Source organism: Mauremys reevesii, linkage group 4 (genome assembly GCF_016161935.1).
Source record: "Mauremys reevesii isolate NIE-2019 linkage group 4, ASM1616193v1, whole genome shotgun sequence".
Lineage (NCBI taxonomy): Eukaryota > Metazoa > Chordata > Testudines > Geoemydidae > Mauremys > Mauremys reevesii.
In genome coordinates this window covers 52,731,089-52,744,035 of record NC_052626.1, presented here as the reverse complement: position 1 = coordinate 52,744,035, position 12,947 = coordinate 52,731,089, and the positions used below count along the sequence as shown (strand labels likewise).

The 12,947-nt window shown below is 41.7% G+C and overlaps 1 long non-coding RNA gene across 1 annotated transcript in view; it reads right to left on the bottom strand.

Annotated features, from left to right (window-relative positions):
* Positions 1-2,935, bottom strand: part of LOC120405096 — a 117,048-nt gene extending 114,113 nt beyond the window's left edge. Inside the window, exon 1 of the long non-coding RNA XR_005598357.1 lies at positions 2,875-2,935. This is a non-coding gene — a long non-coding RNA (uncharacterized LOC120405096). The remainder of the gene's footprint in view (positions 1-2,874) is intronic.
* Positions 2,936-12,947: the final 10,012 nt, after the last annotated feature.

Here is a 12,947-nt window from a genome sequence, read left to right as displayed (position 1 = left end):
CAAAATACAGGTAGTAGAATCAGGCTTTCCATAGCTTTCCCTGTTTGTACATATTTTGCATTAGTTTATATAAATGTTCTTACCAGAAAACTTATATTATTAACACAACAAATTTTAAACAAACAGTAAAGAACATCCAGGGAAAGTGAGTTGAACCTTAAAAATGAGACATGATCCCAGAATTGCCATTGCATGTAATAGCTTGGTTTGGCAACTCAGACTCAAGCCACAGAAAATTAGTGCTATCATCAATTTGGGTTGCAAGACTGACTACACTCATGTTTCATTAACTATTATTAATTGTTGTTTATCACACTTCAGTTTTGTCTGGGGATGTTCATTTATTAACCATGACAGACAACTACAAGAGATCTTTGCTAATAATGTATCAGAGAAATCTCATGGTTATCCCTTTGCAAATATACCAGAGAGAGTGCACTGGAAAAGAGTTTTGTAATAACCAGAACAAAAATGTTCTTTAGTTTCATAGTGCTGGTGACCAGTAGTAGTACGGAGACCAAAGATCTGTTTCTATAAGAACTTCCTAGATCTAAGAGGTAGATAATTTTGTCCTAAGAACTCACAAACATTTTAACTCTGGATTTCTCTCACCCTCGTTTTTACTAAACAGACTTTCAAAGGAATCTGTTTTCTTATTTTATATTCAGAAGGAGAAAAAACCAAGCTTAACAGGCATTAAAGGATCACAAACTCTAAGTAAAAACCAAAGAAAATAACGTCCTGATCCACTGACTCACCCCCTTCATTTCCACTTTTGGTTCTCCCTTCTAGACCCACAAGCAATATGGCTTAATCTGCATGCTCATGTGCCTCCTTTAAACTTCTGCATGCATCACAACATTGCCTAACCATGAGGCATTCATGGGACTTCTTACAACTATATCAGCACCCCTTTTAGAATGGCCAAGAGAGGATGTTACATAAGTGCTTTGCTCCGTGGTGTAACCCAGCATCTAAGGAAATAATTATCTCACAGGATATGCACATGAGTTAAGATGGCATCCACATAAGCGACTGTTACCACTGTATGCCACACCAGGGTAAGCCTTGCCATGTAATGGCACAGCACTTTCCCAATATAGATAGGCCTCAAAGGGTCTGATATTACTGATCAACCTAATTTCATAGTGTAGACATACCCTTAGTGTTGAGTGCCTTAATGCTAACTTCATAGGGAATTGAGGGTGCTTAGCACTTCAGAAGAAGCATTTGTCACCTTGCAGGATTGAGCTCAAAGAGAAGACCAGTACAGTAGTGTAGGGGATGCTCAGGCAACTCTATCACACTCCCCTTCTTTCTGCACTCAGTTTAACTCTTTGCTGAAGCACAGACCAGAAAGCAGTACACAGAGTTAAACTTCTGGGCTATTGTACATAAAATCCTGAAAAACTAGTGTTAACAGTTCTCAGCCAACATCAGACAGAGTATCTTACATAAAACAAATACGTAATGCATACTAAATAGTATAAAACACTGTAAATAGGACTCCAAATACTATGAATGACTTTTAAACAAAAGTTAGACAGTAAATCTACCGGTGTTCCTCATACATACTTCCCCACTGTTGTAGATGTAATGGTGAACATATGAATCAGCACTTCTATACTTTAGCTCACACATATATAAACATTTCCCTTTGATCTTCTCTCAGATAGAATTTCTCAGCCTTTGTAGTGTGATTGTAGTGCATAGTAAGAATCACCTGGACTCTCCAAAACTTAATAACAGCAGCCTTTCTGTCCTTTCAAACTCTTCAGGACTCGGTCAGCAAACAAACAGTCTGGGTATTTCCACAGTAAAGCAGGTTGCAAAGTTTTCATTGGAATAACTTCCCAACAACAACATTAATTTAAAAAAATCCCCTTTTGCAAAACTGAAATTTCCCACCAGATGGTTCCAGCTCCAGGAACTGGAGAGGCAGTGAGAACTGCACCATGCAGGCTGCCTCAAGTCTGGGGAGTCGGGTCTTCCAGAGTTTGGGGCTCTGAGGCAGTCCTGCCATGCCAGGGCTTCCAGGCTAACTGCCCTGAGGATAGGTGCCTGAAAGCCTCACCTCTAACTAGGGCTCTGCAGCAGGGAGCCTGGAATCCTGACAACTCCAGTTCAAGCCAGGCTCTCAAGTCTTCCAAGCTCCCTGCCATGCAGCTGAGATCCTGACTCTGGCCCCAAAGTCTGGAAGCTGTGGGGTTCCTGGCCAAAGGGTCATATGCATAGTGGGGCTGCCTCAGAGCTGCAGGCCTGAGAGCCCAGGTGGCTACAGAGTGAAACTGACATCTTGTCAGTTCCAGTCAGCAGCTGTCAGGATCCAAGGAGCAGACTGTTTAGGTAATACCATATGTTGGTGTTCTAAGACTTCTAGTTTGCAAGAAATTTGAAAAAGTTTGGATTTGTTCAGATTTGTTTGGATTTATTAGGAATGAAACCAAATTGCAAAACTCCTGCAACCTGGACAATTCCATATTTCAACCAGCTGTACTTGACAGGTACCACCATTTCAGCCCTTGGGTTAACAGCTGATTGGCCCTCTCAGTTACTGGTAAAACAGAAATCTGTAACCAGTATCCAAAGTGTCACTCTCTAGGACAGTATCTTCTCACCATAAGCCCAGCTAAATCAGGCAAGAATCAACAAACCCTGACTTCACTCAGCTTTGCTCCTATTCTTTCTTCAACTGAGACAGAATCCCAGTTTAAAGCAGTTAGCTGGTAAGTGTAAATTCCATTAGGCAGCATAGTCTCTAGGGGCAACAAATATCCCTTCCCAGCTCTCCTATAGCCATAAAGTACACCACAGTGGACAAACATTATCCTAATGGAGAGCTTCCCTTGTAAATGGAGTTGGAATAGCACTTACCTGTATCCAAAGTAGTACAGGTATTAGAAGCCAGCCCCCACACCAGACACATCTCTTAGTCCTACCTGGAGCAGCTGCTGATCTTTAACTCCGCTATTTGTAGCCTTCCTCCCCACACCCTTTCCCCATTGTGTGCTCTGATTGGCTCAGCTCTAAGGGGGTAACTAGGGTATGACCTACCAGGCAGATTGCCCACAATTACAGGTTCTGAGAGAGCTTCAGAAACAGCTACTGAACATATCCAGTAACTGCCACATCCTGTTCTAGGTGTTTCTGGGCCCCTGTGGCTGAGTTGCCCTGCAGGTATGTGGAAACCCACTATGCCAACTAAAATCCATGTCTCCTCCTCACTGTTTCTCTCCCTTTCTTTGAGCCAAAGTCAAATGCTACAGTATAAAGCACAAGTTATACATGCACTCATTGAGCACATATGAAAGCTATGCTGCCTCTAAACCAATAGGTATGGCAATATGGTTATTAATATATAAGCAAATATCTACCACAGGTAGGAGCCTGTTAATATTGCTAGTTTGGGTGTTGCTGCTGTAGCAAACATTGTGTTTACTCACAAACATTGCATTTGTTCAACTAAAATAATTTAAAAATCTGATTGCAAACTCCTGAGAAGACACTTCAGTTTAGCCAGGTTTAAAATCAGATCCCCACAGGGTTTTGAACCATTTTCACCAAGTCAATTAAAAATACACTGTTAGTTAAATGGCTGCCACTTTGTGTGTAGATAGAACCTAAGATCATTTCTACCCCACAGGAAGCATTTAATTTTAATAACATATTTATGGATATTCTTTTCCCACAACAGTTATGTAACACCACTAAGTGCTTTACAAACATTAATGAACTTAGCCTCATAACAGTCCTATGTGAGATATTATTACCCTCACAGGGCACAGTTTAAGAAGTGAGGTAGAGAACTTAGGTAACAAGAACAAAATCAGAGGGGCAGGAATGGACCCAAGATCTCCTGATTCCCAGTCTTGTACTTTAATCACTACAATGCCTTTCCATAGGTACATGTTTTCAATATAACAATGAAGTTAACTGAGGGTTAATGCCCAGTGATGTCCGTGTGAATCCTTACATCATTTTTCTAAGACATGGATAGCGTTTAACCCAAAGCTATAAATTTCTTTATTTCTCCTTAGCTTGAGACAAGCTGTTAGTTTGTTTGTATGTATGCTTGTTAGAACATAAACAAAATAAATGAATGCAATATCAAACATTGGCCTACTACATCAAAGACCTTATAGCAAAGCAGAGAAGCTTATGCTGCATCCCTTGATGTCAGAGTTTTGAAGATTTCATCCCACCATAGGCTTTTCAGCTTTTGAATGTCACAACTGTAATAATTGGTACATGGGCAAAAGAGTGAGCTGAGCATAGGTTGTCAGAGGAGGAACAGAAATTTCACAAGGTGAAAAGAAGTTCTTGGTAAGTGACAGATAGATATAGGTTGGCTGGGATGATTCTTAAGCGGTGGCAGGAGGACGGTTATGGTAACTACGTGCTGAAAATAGAAAAATAACATTTGTGATGACTTCAGCCAAAAAGCCATCTTCAGGATGGCTCTCCAAATTAATTATTCAGCTGGAGAGTTATGGGTGTAAAGGGATGTGCAAAACTGCACAATTCAAAAATGGTCTGTAAGAAAGAATTACCTTTTTCCTGACTATATAGGCTATTATTATTGTTTTCAGGCACAGAACAAATGCAGGATCTTAGTTATCAAATGTAACAGGTGACTGACACAGGATAAACACAGTTATAAGCATTTGGTGGCAGTATGAGTCACATCCAGTGACATATAGGACACCACTGCAAACTGTGACCATGGCAATACCATCCAATAGTTCATCATCAGCTCATTCACTCAGGATTTAATCCATGGTCTGCTGGAGTCAATGAGAATCTTTCCATCAACTTCTGTTGGCTTTGGATGAGGTTCTACATCAGCTGCAAAGCATAATGGGTCTGAAGCAGGGCTGGCTCTGGCTTTTCTGCCACCCCAAGCAAAAAAAAATGGGGTGCGGGGGGCAGCCGGAGCGGCAAAGCAGGGGGGAAAAAAAAGCACAGCCGCAGCGGCAAAGCAGGAGGGACAAAACAAAAAACCAGCATGGCTGGAGCGGCAAAGTGTGCGGGGGAAACGGCACAGCTGGAGTGGCAAAGCAGCCAGGGAAGCATGGTGCGGCTGGAGCGGCAAAGCAGGGGGGGGACACGGCGCGGCTGGAGCAGCAAAGCGGGGGGGGGGGAACAAAACTAAAACAGCGCAGCTGAAGCGGCAAAGTGGGGGAGGGGAGGAAACAGGGTGGCCAGAGCAGCGAACAACAAAAAAAAAAAGCGGCCATGCCGCCCTAGGATTGGGCGGAATGCCGGCCCGTAGAATCTGCCGCCCCAAGCACAAGCTTGCTCAGCTGGTGCCTGGAGCTGGCCCTGGTCTGAAGTATAATGAACAACAAAGAAAACTGAATCGGTCACTAGGAGAAGGGTAAAGGAGCCTTCTTTGGAAATATATGTTTAGGCAAAGTGTCTGTCATGATGTTATAGCATCACAACCAGCTGTGAAAGAAGAGGAGGCAACAGAGCCTTATTTTCCTCTTTGGAAAGCTGCCATTCAACAGAAGAGTCTGACAAGCAACTGCAGCATCTGTAGAATCTGGAGGATAAGGAGAAAATGAACTTCAGTTTACTGGCATCTGCAAACACCAGCAGATCCCACGTTACATGCGAGACAGACAGTGTGTCTTGTTAGCCCATCCAGTATATGGAAGCTACATAGATTATCTGTTATTTACATTGTCTAGTTATAGTCAAGAATTTGATTGGAAGAACTTATTTATTTTCCTAAGTTATAAAGGTTATCTGAGATCTTAAATAGTCCCACCAGTCAATCAACACAGCAAGCACAGCTCTGGCATCTCTCATTGTGCTCCAGCTCTCCAGTATAGTGCCAGCATCTCTCACCATGCTCCAGCTCTCTAGTACAGCTCCAGCATCTCTCCCCATGCCTCTCTCCACTCTTCAATTAGGGTGCTTCTCTGCCCTGTTTATCCTCAGGTTTGACTCTAGCTATTGCCAGGAGATATCAGCCAGCTCACCCCTCCATCATTCCCCAGCCTTCAGCCCTCTCTGGCCCTTTAGCTTCAGTTCTCAGGCTGAGAGCCTGGATCCATCTCCCTCTTCTGCTCTCAGGCTTTAGCCCTTTCCTGCCATGGTTCACGGGCTTGGGGAAGTTTGTGGATGATTACTTGAATGCCTTCTTTCACCAGCCAGATCTGGGTCTGTGGCCCAACTAGGGAACTCTCAGCACTCCCTCCTTCAGGGATATCCCCTTCTTGCTCTTAGTCCAACTCAACTCTTATTCTCAGCTTCATCTCTGGACTCTCCCTCTCTCGACTGTCTACTCCCTATGGGTTCTGAACTCTCTCTCTTTTCCTCTAAACCCTCATTTATAACTCCCTAGGGCAGCCCTTCTGGGTTCATTACACCAAATGAGGGTACAGCTGGACTGGAACAGGAGAGTTGGGCCCAGTTTCATTTACATCCTGCTCAACAGGAAAGATCCATTGCCAACAGATGGAGTACTGTGGGACATTTAAGAGGACAAAAGGCATTGGTTGTTCAGCCTCCTCTCCCAATGAAAATGAATCATGAAAGTGGATTCCTCCCATCAGCTGAGTTTGCATCTCTGAGCACAAAGGAGGAGGGGGATAAAAACCTCTAACAAGAAGGAACTGTATGGCTATGCCGCTTGGACTCTGGGGCAAAGTTTTATAGGCATAAGCAAGAGATCCCCAGCTGTGTAGCACTAAAGGACATATTGAGCTTACTTATTATCGAAGTCTGTATTACCTTTTGAAATTTAAGATTGTAACTCATTTGTGAATATGTTCACCTGCTTTAATCTTGTAAATAAGTCTCATGTCCTTTTCCTATTGAAGGAAGCTGTAGATAGTTTATTATAGAATTGGCTACAAATGTTGTCTTTGGTGTGAGATCTATGGCACAATTGACCTAGAGTAAGTGACTGGTCCTTTGGGATTGTGAGTAACTTGAATATTACTGTTATTCTTGGTATAAAGGACCCTCTGTCACAAAGGTAGACTCAAGTGGGTGGCAAGATAGATGAGAGATCTCAAGGGGACTGTCTGTGAGCCCAAGTTAAGGCTACTATAGTGCCTGAGGAAATTTACACTTGATAATCGTTGGTGAAATGCAAGTATAGAACTTACAACCAATTTGGTGTTTCTGCCCTCATTCCGAACAGTCTACCCTGAGGCTGGTATTCTTGGTTGGTGCTCTTGAGTCACTGCAAGCACCATTATGACCTCTTTTTCTATACAGCCACCAGGGAGCTATCTTTATAGAACTTTCTGACTGAGGCCAAACATGCCCATATATCTTAGTGGCAGGTGAATTCACCTGTTACATATCCTAATTTTAGACACCACAGCCCATTTTTAAAGTGCAAAATCTGAACAGATTGTGATTCTGTAAAAGGGAGTGAAGGTGGCAAATTAGAGTGCTGGTTGTCAGTCACGGTGGTTGTGTTGGGTATTACAAATTGTGATTATAATGTACAAATGACAGATAATGAAAAAATGAACAGAACAATATCATAGGCTGTGATGAATCTCCTGCCCAGTCTTAGGTCAGTTCAGATGGTGTGATGAATCTGTTAAGGAATGAGTTTCCTGCTCTCCTTCATGCACTGGAAGGACCTAAGTTACTAGGTTCCATGGCAGCTGGGGAAACAATTGGCAAGGAGTGGGTGAGAGAAGCAGGTTGTCTATTGGTGCTGGAGTGAGTGAGTGAACAAAAGGCAGATGGGGACCAAGGATGATGGGGCTGAAGAGAGCTGTTTCTAGGTAGCAGGGCTGTGGTGACTGAACTGAGGTTAATCTGCAGAGGGAGGTGCCTGTGCGCTGTTTGGTGTTTAAGATCAACAGAATTTATGCACATAGTGTAGAAAAATACCACTGGGAGATACACAACTCCATGTCACTGATTTCTCTAATGATAGGGCTACCACTCAACCACAGGACAAGAAGTCTGTATGTCTGGAACACAGCCACAGGGGAACATGGCTTTGACAAGCCTAAAGCAAGTATCTTCAGCTCCTTCTTCATGCAGGGCTAGCCCAAATTGACTACCACCCAGGACAGAGATTTATATATAGGGCCCAGTTCCAGCCCCTTGTTTTTATTACCTCAAGTATGAGGAGCTTATTCTAGACATGCCCTCCATTCGGCCTTAGGTTCTTAACTCCAGTTAAGCACAGCGCCAGGTTCAGAGAGCAGAGCCTTCGGTGGCAGGTCAACTTTAAAAAGAAAAGGAGAAAGAAAAACAAACAGATGAAAGGGTGAGAAATGGCAAATGCTGTACTAATGGTACAGCTTTTGTCTGGCCTTAGTTCAGAATTAAGAGTAAGAGGAGAAAAGACAAAGCAAAACATGCAATCCTTTAGGGCTTACTGGGACAGGGGGCATTTCAGTTTCTGTGCCAGCGTTTTTGTTGTTGTTTTTCAGTGCCCCATATTAAACAGCTTCTGATCTCAGTTACATCAGTATAAATGTGAAGTAACTCCACTGAAGCCCATAGATTTATCCTAGTGTAACTGAGAACAGAGTTATGACCCTTCCTGCACATTCCCATAGAGGTTTAGTTTAGTTCCATGCATATTTCAACCTGAAATTCCTTCCTTTCCATACATTGGAAATAATTAGATTTGCCTCTTGTGTTTTAAGTATTTGACATTAATAATGTAAATACTGTATAACTCCAGTTGCTAATTTTCTGTTAGAAGTCTGCACTGTAAAGCAACCTAATTTACTTTGAAGGTTGAGTCATTGTTGTGTTGCAAGAATCACCTGTGTACTTGTTTTCAACTGCTGTAAACTGTATCTAGCTGGTATGTTGATAGGTGCTTTTAGATATTAAATAAATAAGAATAAAATAATTGGGTCTCCATCATGAGGTACATATTACTCTGATTACGAGAGTAACTACACAGGGGAGTCAGGCTCCCTGACACATTGCTTGTGACCTAGAACTGATCCCAAGATGCTCCTTTCTGTGAAGTCCCATTTTTCATTTTCATATGACTCTACAAGTCCAAGATCTAGCTCTGTCTGTTCCTTTCAGAAATGGAAGTGCTGAAATGCATGTTTTTCTGTATTTTCTGTGGAATCAAGAAGTAACGGAAATCTTCCAATTTTTGCAGGCTCAGGAGCATTAGATAAGCATCCAGCCATCCTGGGTTTTCACCATATCAACCCTGACCTCTCTCAAGGCCCAATTATCTGTTTCTCGATTCCTGCTCCTTAAGCCAGCTTTGTATCCCTGAAATGTGAGACAGTCAGGAATATGTGCAGGAGCTATAAATTAGCAGTCATGAATCTGCTCTAATTTATCATGTCCCTCAGTTGCTCCTGGGAGTCATAGTGCCATGCACTCTAGACATGTTCCCTCTCTGTGTCTTCTCTGCCCTATCCCCAACCTCCAACTCCAAACCTTTGGTCTGCCTTTTCTTGGGGGAGATCCCTATTATGTCAGCTCTGCACTGGCAAGGAAGGTCCCCTGCACAAGGCATATTCTCTCCTCAGGGAGCTATTTCCTGCCATTTCAGGTTCCTGTACCCCATCAGAGTGGTGTAAAAAGATCTCAGTGTGACAGAGTATCTGGCCTATGGTCTTAATCACTATAACCAATTATGACTAGAGAAGGCTAAGCAGATGCAAGTAAAATAAGATCTGGTGCTGACTTATTCTGGTTTTGGATGAGAACAGAAGCTGAAATGGTAAGGGGCTGTCTTAGCGGTATTTCTGGAGCTGTCCAAAGCAAAGATAGATTACAAAATTTGCAAGAAAGCCTGTCCTTGTGAGATTGCATCCTGATTTTCAGACCAAAGCATCTCAGATGCATTTGAGAACTTTCTTTGAGTCCCCCCCTCCAGCATCAAAAGTTTAAAGGTTACATTTTAAAGAGTTTATTCTCCATGCTGAATGCCAAGAAATCTACATGAGGAAATTGCCAGACTGAAGGGCAGAATGGAATGAGAAAGGCCTCTTGCTTATTTTTACCCATGAACAAAGAGTTAATTACCATATGCTCTGAACGAAGTATGCTATTGACAGGGTCTCTTTGGATTAATAAAAGGATATTTTTGGAATTTTAGGCTCTAGGAAAAATAAAGAGCATCTGAGTCACTCCCCTTTATTCAGGTTAATTACCACAACCTTGCTTAAGACTCTCTGAATAATAGAGATAATTTCAACAGATGACACTGAAAAAGAAAGTGGGTAATTATTATGGAATTTAAAAGGGACTTAGGAAATATATGAAGATTTGACCAATAAGATAGACTTTCCACAACAATATACCTCTAGTGCTTTTCAGAGACTTTGTCAGCAAGAAAAGTTCAAAAAAATAATTATCATTTTCTCAGATTAAAAAAAACAACTTTCTATTCAAACAATTTTCTTCACCGTGTCATTTGTAACTGGCTACATGCATTTGGGTTTTTTTTGTTTGTTTTCCCTTCTTCTGAAGAGTCATGTACTGGTCACTTCCAGAAGATGGTTATTAGACATCATGGACATCAGGCCTGTCCTATCCAGTCTTAAAAACCCTGGGCCCAATCAAAAGCCCATTATCATCAATGAGTGCATTTCCATTGATTTAATTGAGTTTTCAATCAGTCATCCTGTGTTCCAGTTTTACTAATCAGTTGTGTGTGTGTTTACTGCTTTATTTCTGGATACCTATAGGCAAACCATGCCCTCCTTGAATTAAAAATGTGCAAGTGAAAATGTTTGACGTGTCTCTACGCACTGCAATGGAAGTGATATTTATACTGTATCTGGTTTGGATCATGTTCCATTTGCTGTGGGAGGACTGTTGTCCATCCAAACCCAATACAAGAAGTGTTCCTATTTGATTTTGTCCTTTATTATTTCTCTATGTTGACTTTCCATGTCCAATATGCCTTATTTATTCCCTTCTCATCCAGATGTGTGATTGCCACCGTATTTGCTTTTCACCACACTCCTGAACCCAAATTATCAACTGGAAAACTGTATCAGCTGAAATAAAAATTCTGCAGAAAGTCCAGAGTTCCAAAATCCACGTGATTTTTCAGCTGATCATTCCAGTCGATGTAAAGCTACCTGGAAGACTTCAACTCAGACGCCTACATATCACACAAAAGGGTTTTGTTCATATCAACTTAGTATAAAAACAAAAGAGAATCAAGGTTGTATTCTGACAATTGATTCCCTATCAATGTTGTAAATGTTAGATTTGTATTGGCCTGGAGGTGCTCACATAGACAAACTCATAAGTTAATCACTGAGTGTAAATAGAACATGAGGAATTCTTCTCATGATCTTTTAACTCTGAAAACACAGGACTGTACTGACAGCTCCTCTAGCCAATAGTAAAAGGACCCTAGAAATACTGGAACACGGCTACCACTCTTGAAACCTGGAGCAAGACTGACACTTATGCAAACATGTAGCCTTCACAGGTCACCTTGGATGTGCCTATTATACATTTTAGTTTTATGCTCCATTCATAGGGCTTCATTGTGGCTACATATGCAGAGGTGCCCAAGGGCAGGTTGGGGGCAGGGGGGAGAGAAGGGTATAGGGAGCCCTCCCATTATGCATCCCATGCAGAAGGCAGTCAAAATGACAATGCAAAGAGGGCAGGCCAGCACAAATAGATACCAGCTGGATACCTCTGCCCACTCATTAGTAGCTGGCAGCCAGTGTGTGTACTGTTTCTTTAAATGTGTTGCAAGAAGCTGGTGAAGATTCTACAGAGCAGCTCAACAGTGAAGCAGAGACAGAAACAGAGTGCAGCTTTAGGGGGAATACTGTTCAATATTGCCAGACTCACACTTTTAAGACCTAGGAGATTAAATAATATTTTTTTGGTAAAAGTTTGCCTTCAGGGTGCACTCAAGTCATTTTGCCACTAGCCTGCTGGATGACCAGTTCACTTCTCTGTACTTCAGTTTCCCCATCTGTAAAACAGAGAGAAATGATACTAACCTCTTTTGTAAATCTCTGAGATCTCTGGATGAAAAGTGCCATGAGAGAGCTAGCTATTATCATCATATTTTCAAATTTATCTCTGCAACCATGAGGACTAGACATATAATTAAAAAAAACAACAAAAGCTCAGATTCTCAGTTCATCGCTCATCCCAGGGTTTAAGTAAAATACCAAGTATCACAAGATTTGCAATAAAATTGCAAGAGGTGACAACATTAAAATTTTCCCTATTCTAATACATTTCCTTGCTCAATGTCAGGCGAAAGTGACTCTGTGATTGTTTATCATTTTTTCGTGACAGCTAGTGCTGTGGAAGAATGCATGATACACTGTTTTAGACGGCACAGTATCCGTCTTTGAATGATCTCCCTCAGCACCTCCAGAAATCTTCTGACTGCCTTGTCTTTTATAGGCACAATTCCTCTGGCAACTGTCACTTGGGTGTTATATTTCTGCATTCCCCTCTCCCTGTCTGTGCAACCAGCGCACTGCTGTCTCTTGAAAAGCTACAAGAAAGCCACTAATTAATCCACGACAAGAAATACTGTGATCTTTCAAAATGCAGTGCTAAGCAAAACAAACCAGCTTTCTTTAAAGATACAACTGTAAATGAAGTGAAAAACTACGGTAGAAGAGAGAATGAAGAGTTGTTTCTTTCCCCTTTTCAATAAGGTGTTTTGTTAATGCTGAAGGATTAACGTACTGTAATGTTGAATCCAGATACTGTTTTTCTGTTTGACTAGTAATGAAGAACAGTGCCATCTAGTAGCCAATGGTGCAAACTACATTCATTATGGAGCCACTGAATTTGATTACTCGTAGGCATAGCTTTTCATTAAATGCAGGACTACTTAACATTTAGGGTTTTTTTTTTAATTTTGTTATGAACTTGAAGAGGTGCCTATTTCTGTGGAAAATGTCACTAAGGCACGCACATTTTTCAAGCAAAACCTGGCCCACTTTCCCAGTGAAATAGACCAGTTTTCAAGCAAAGTGACC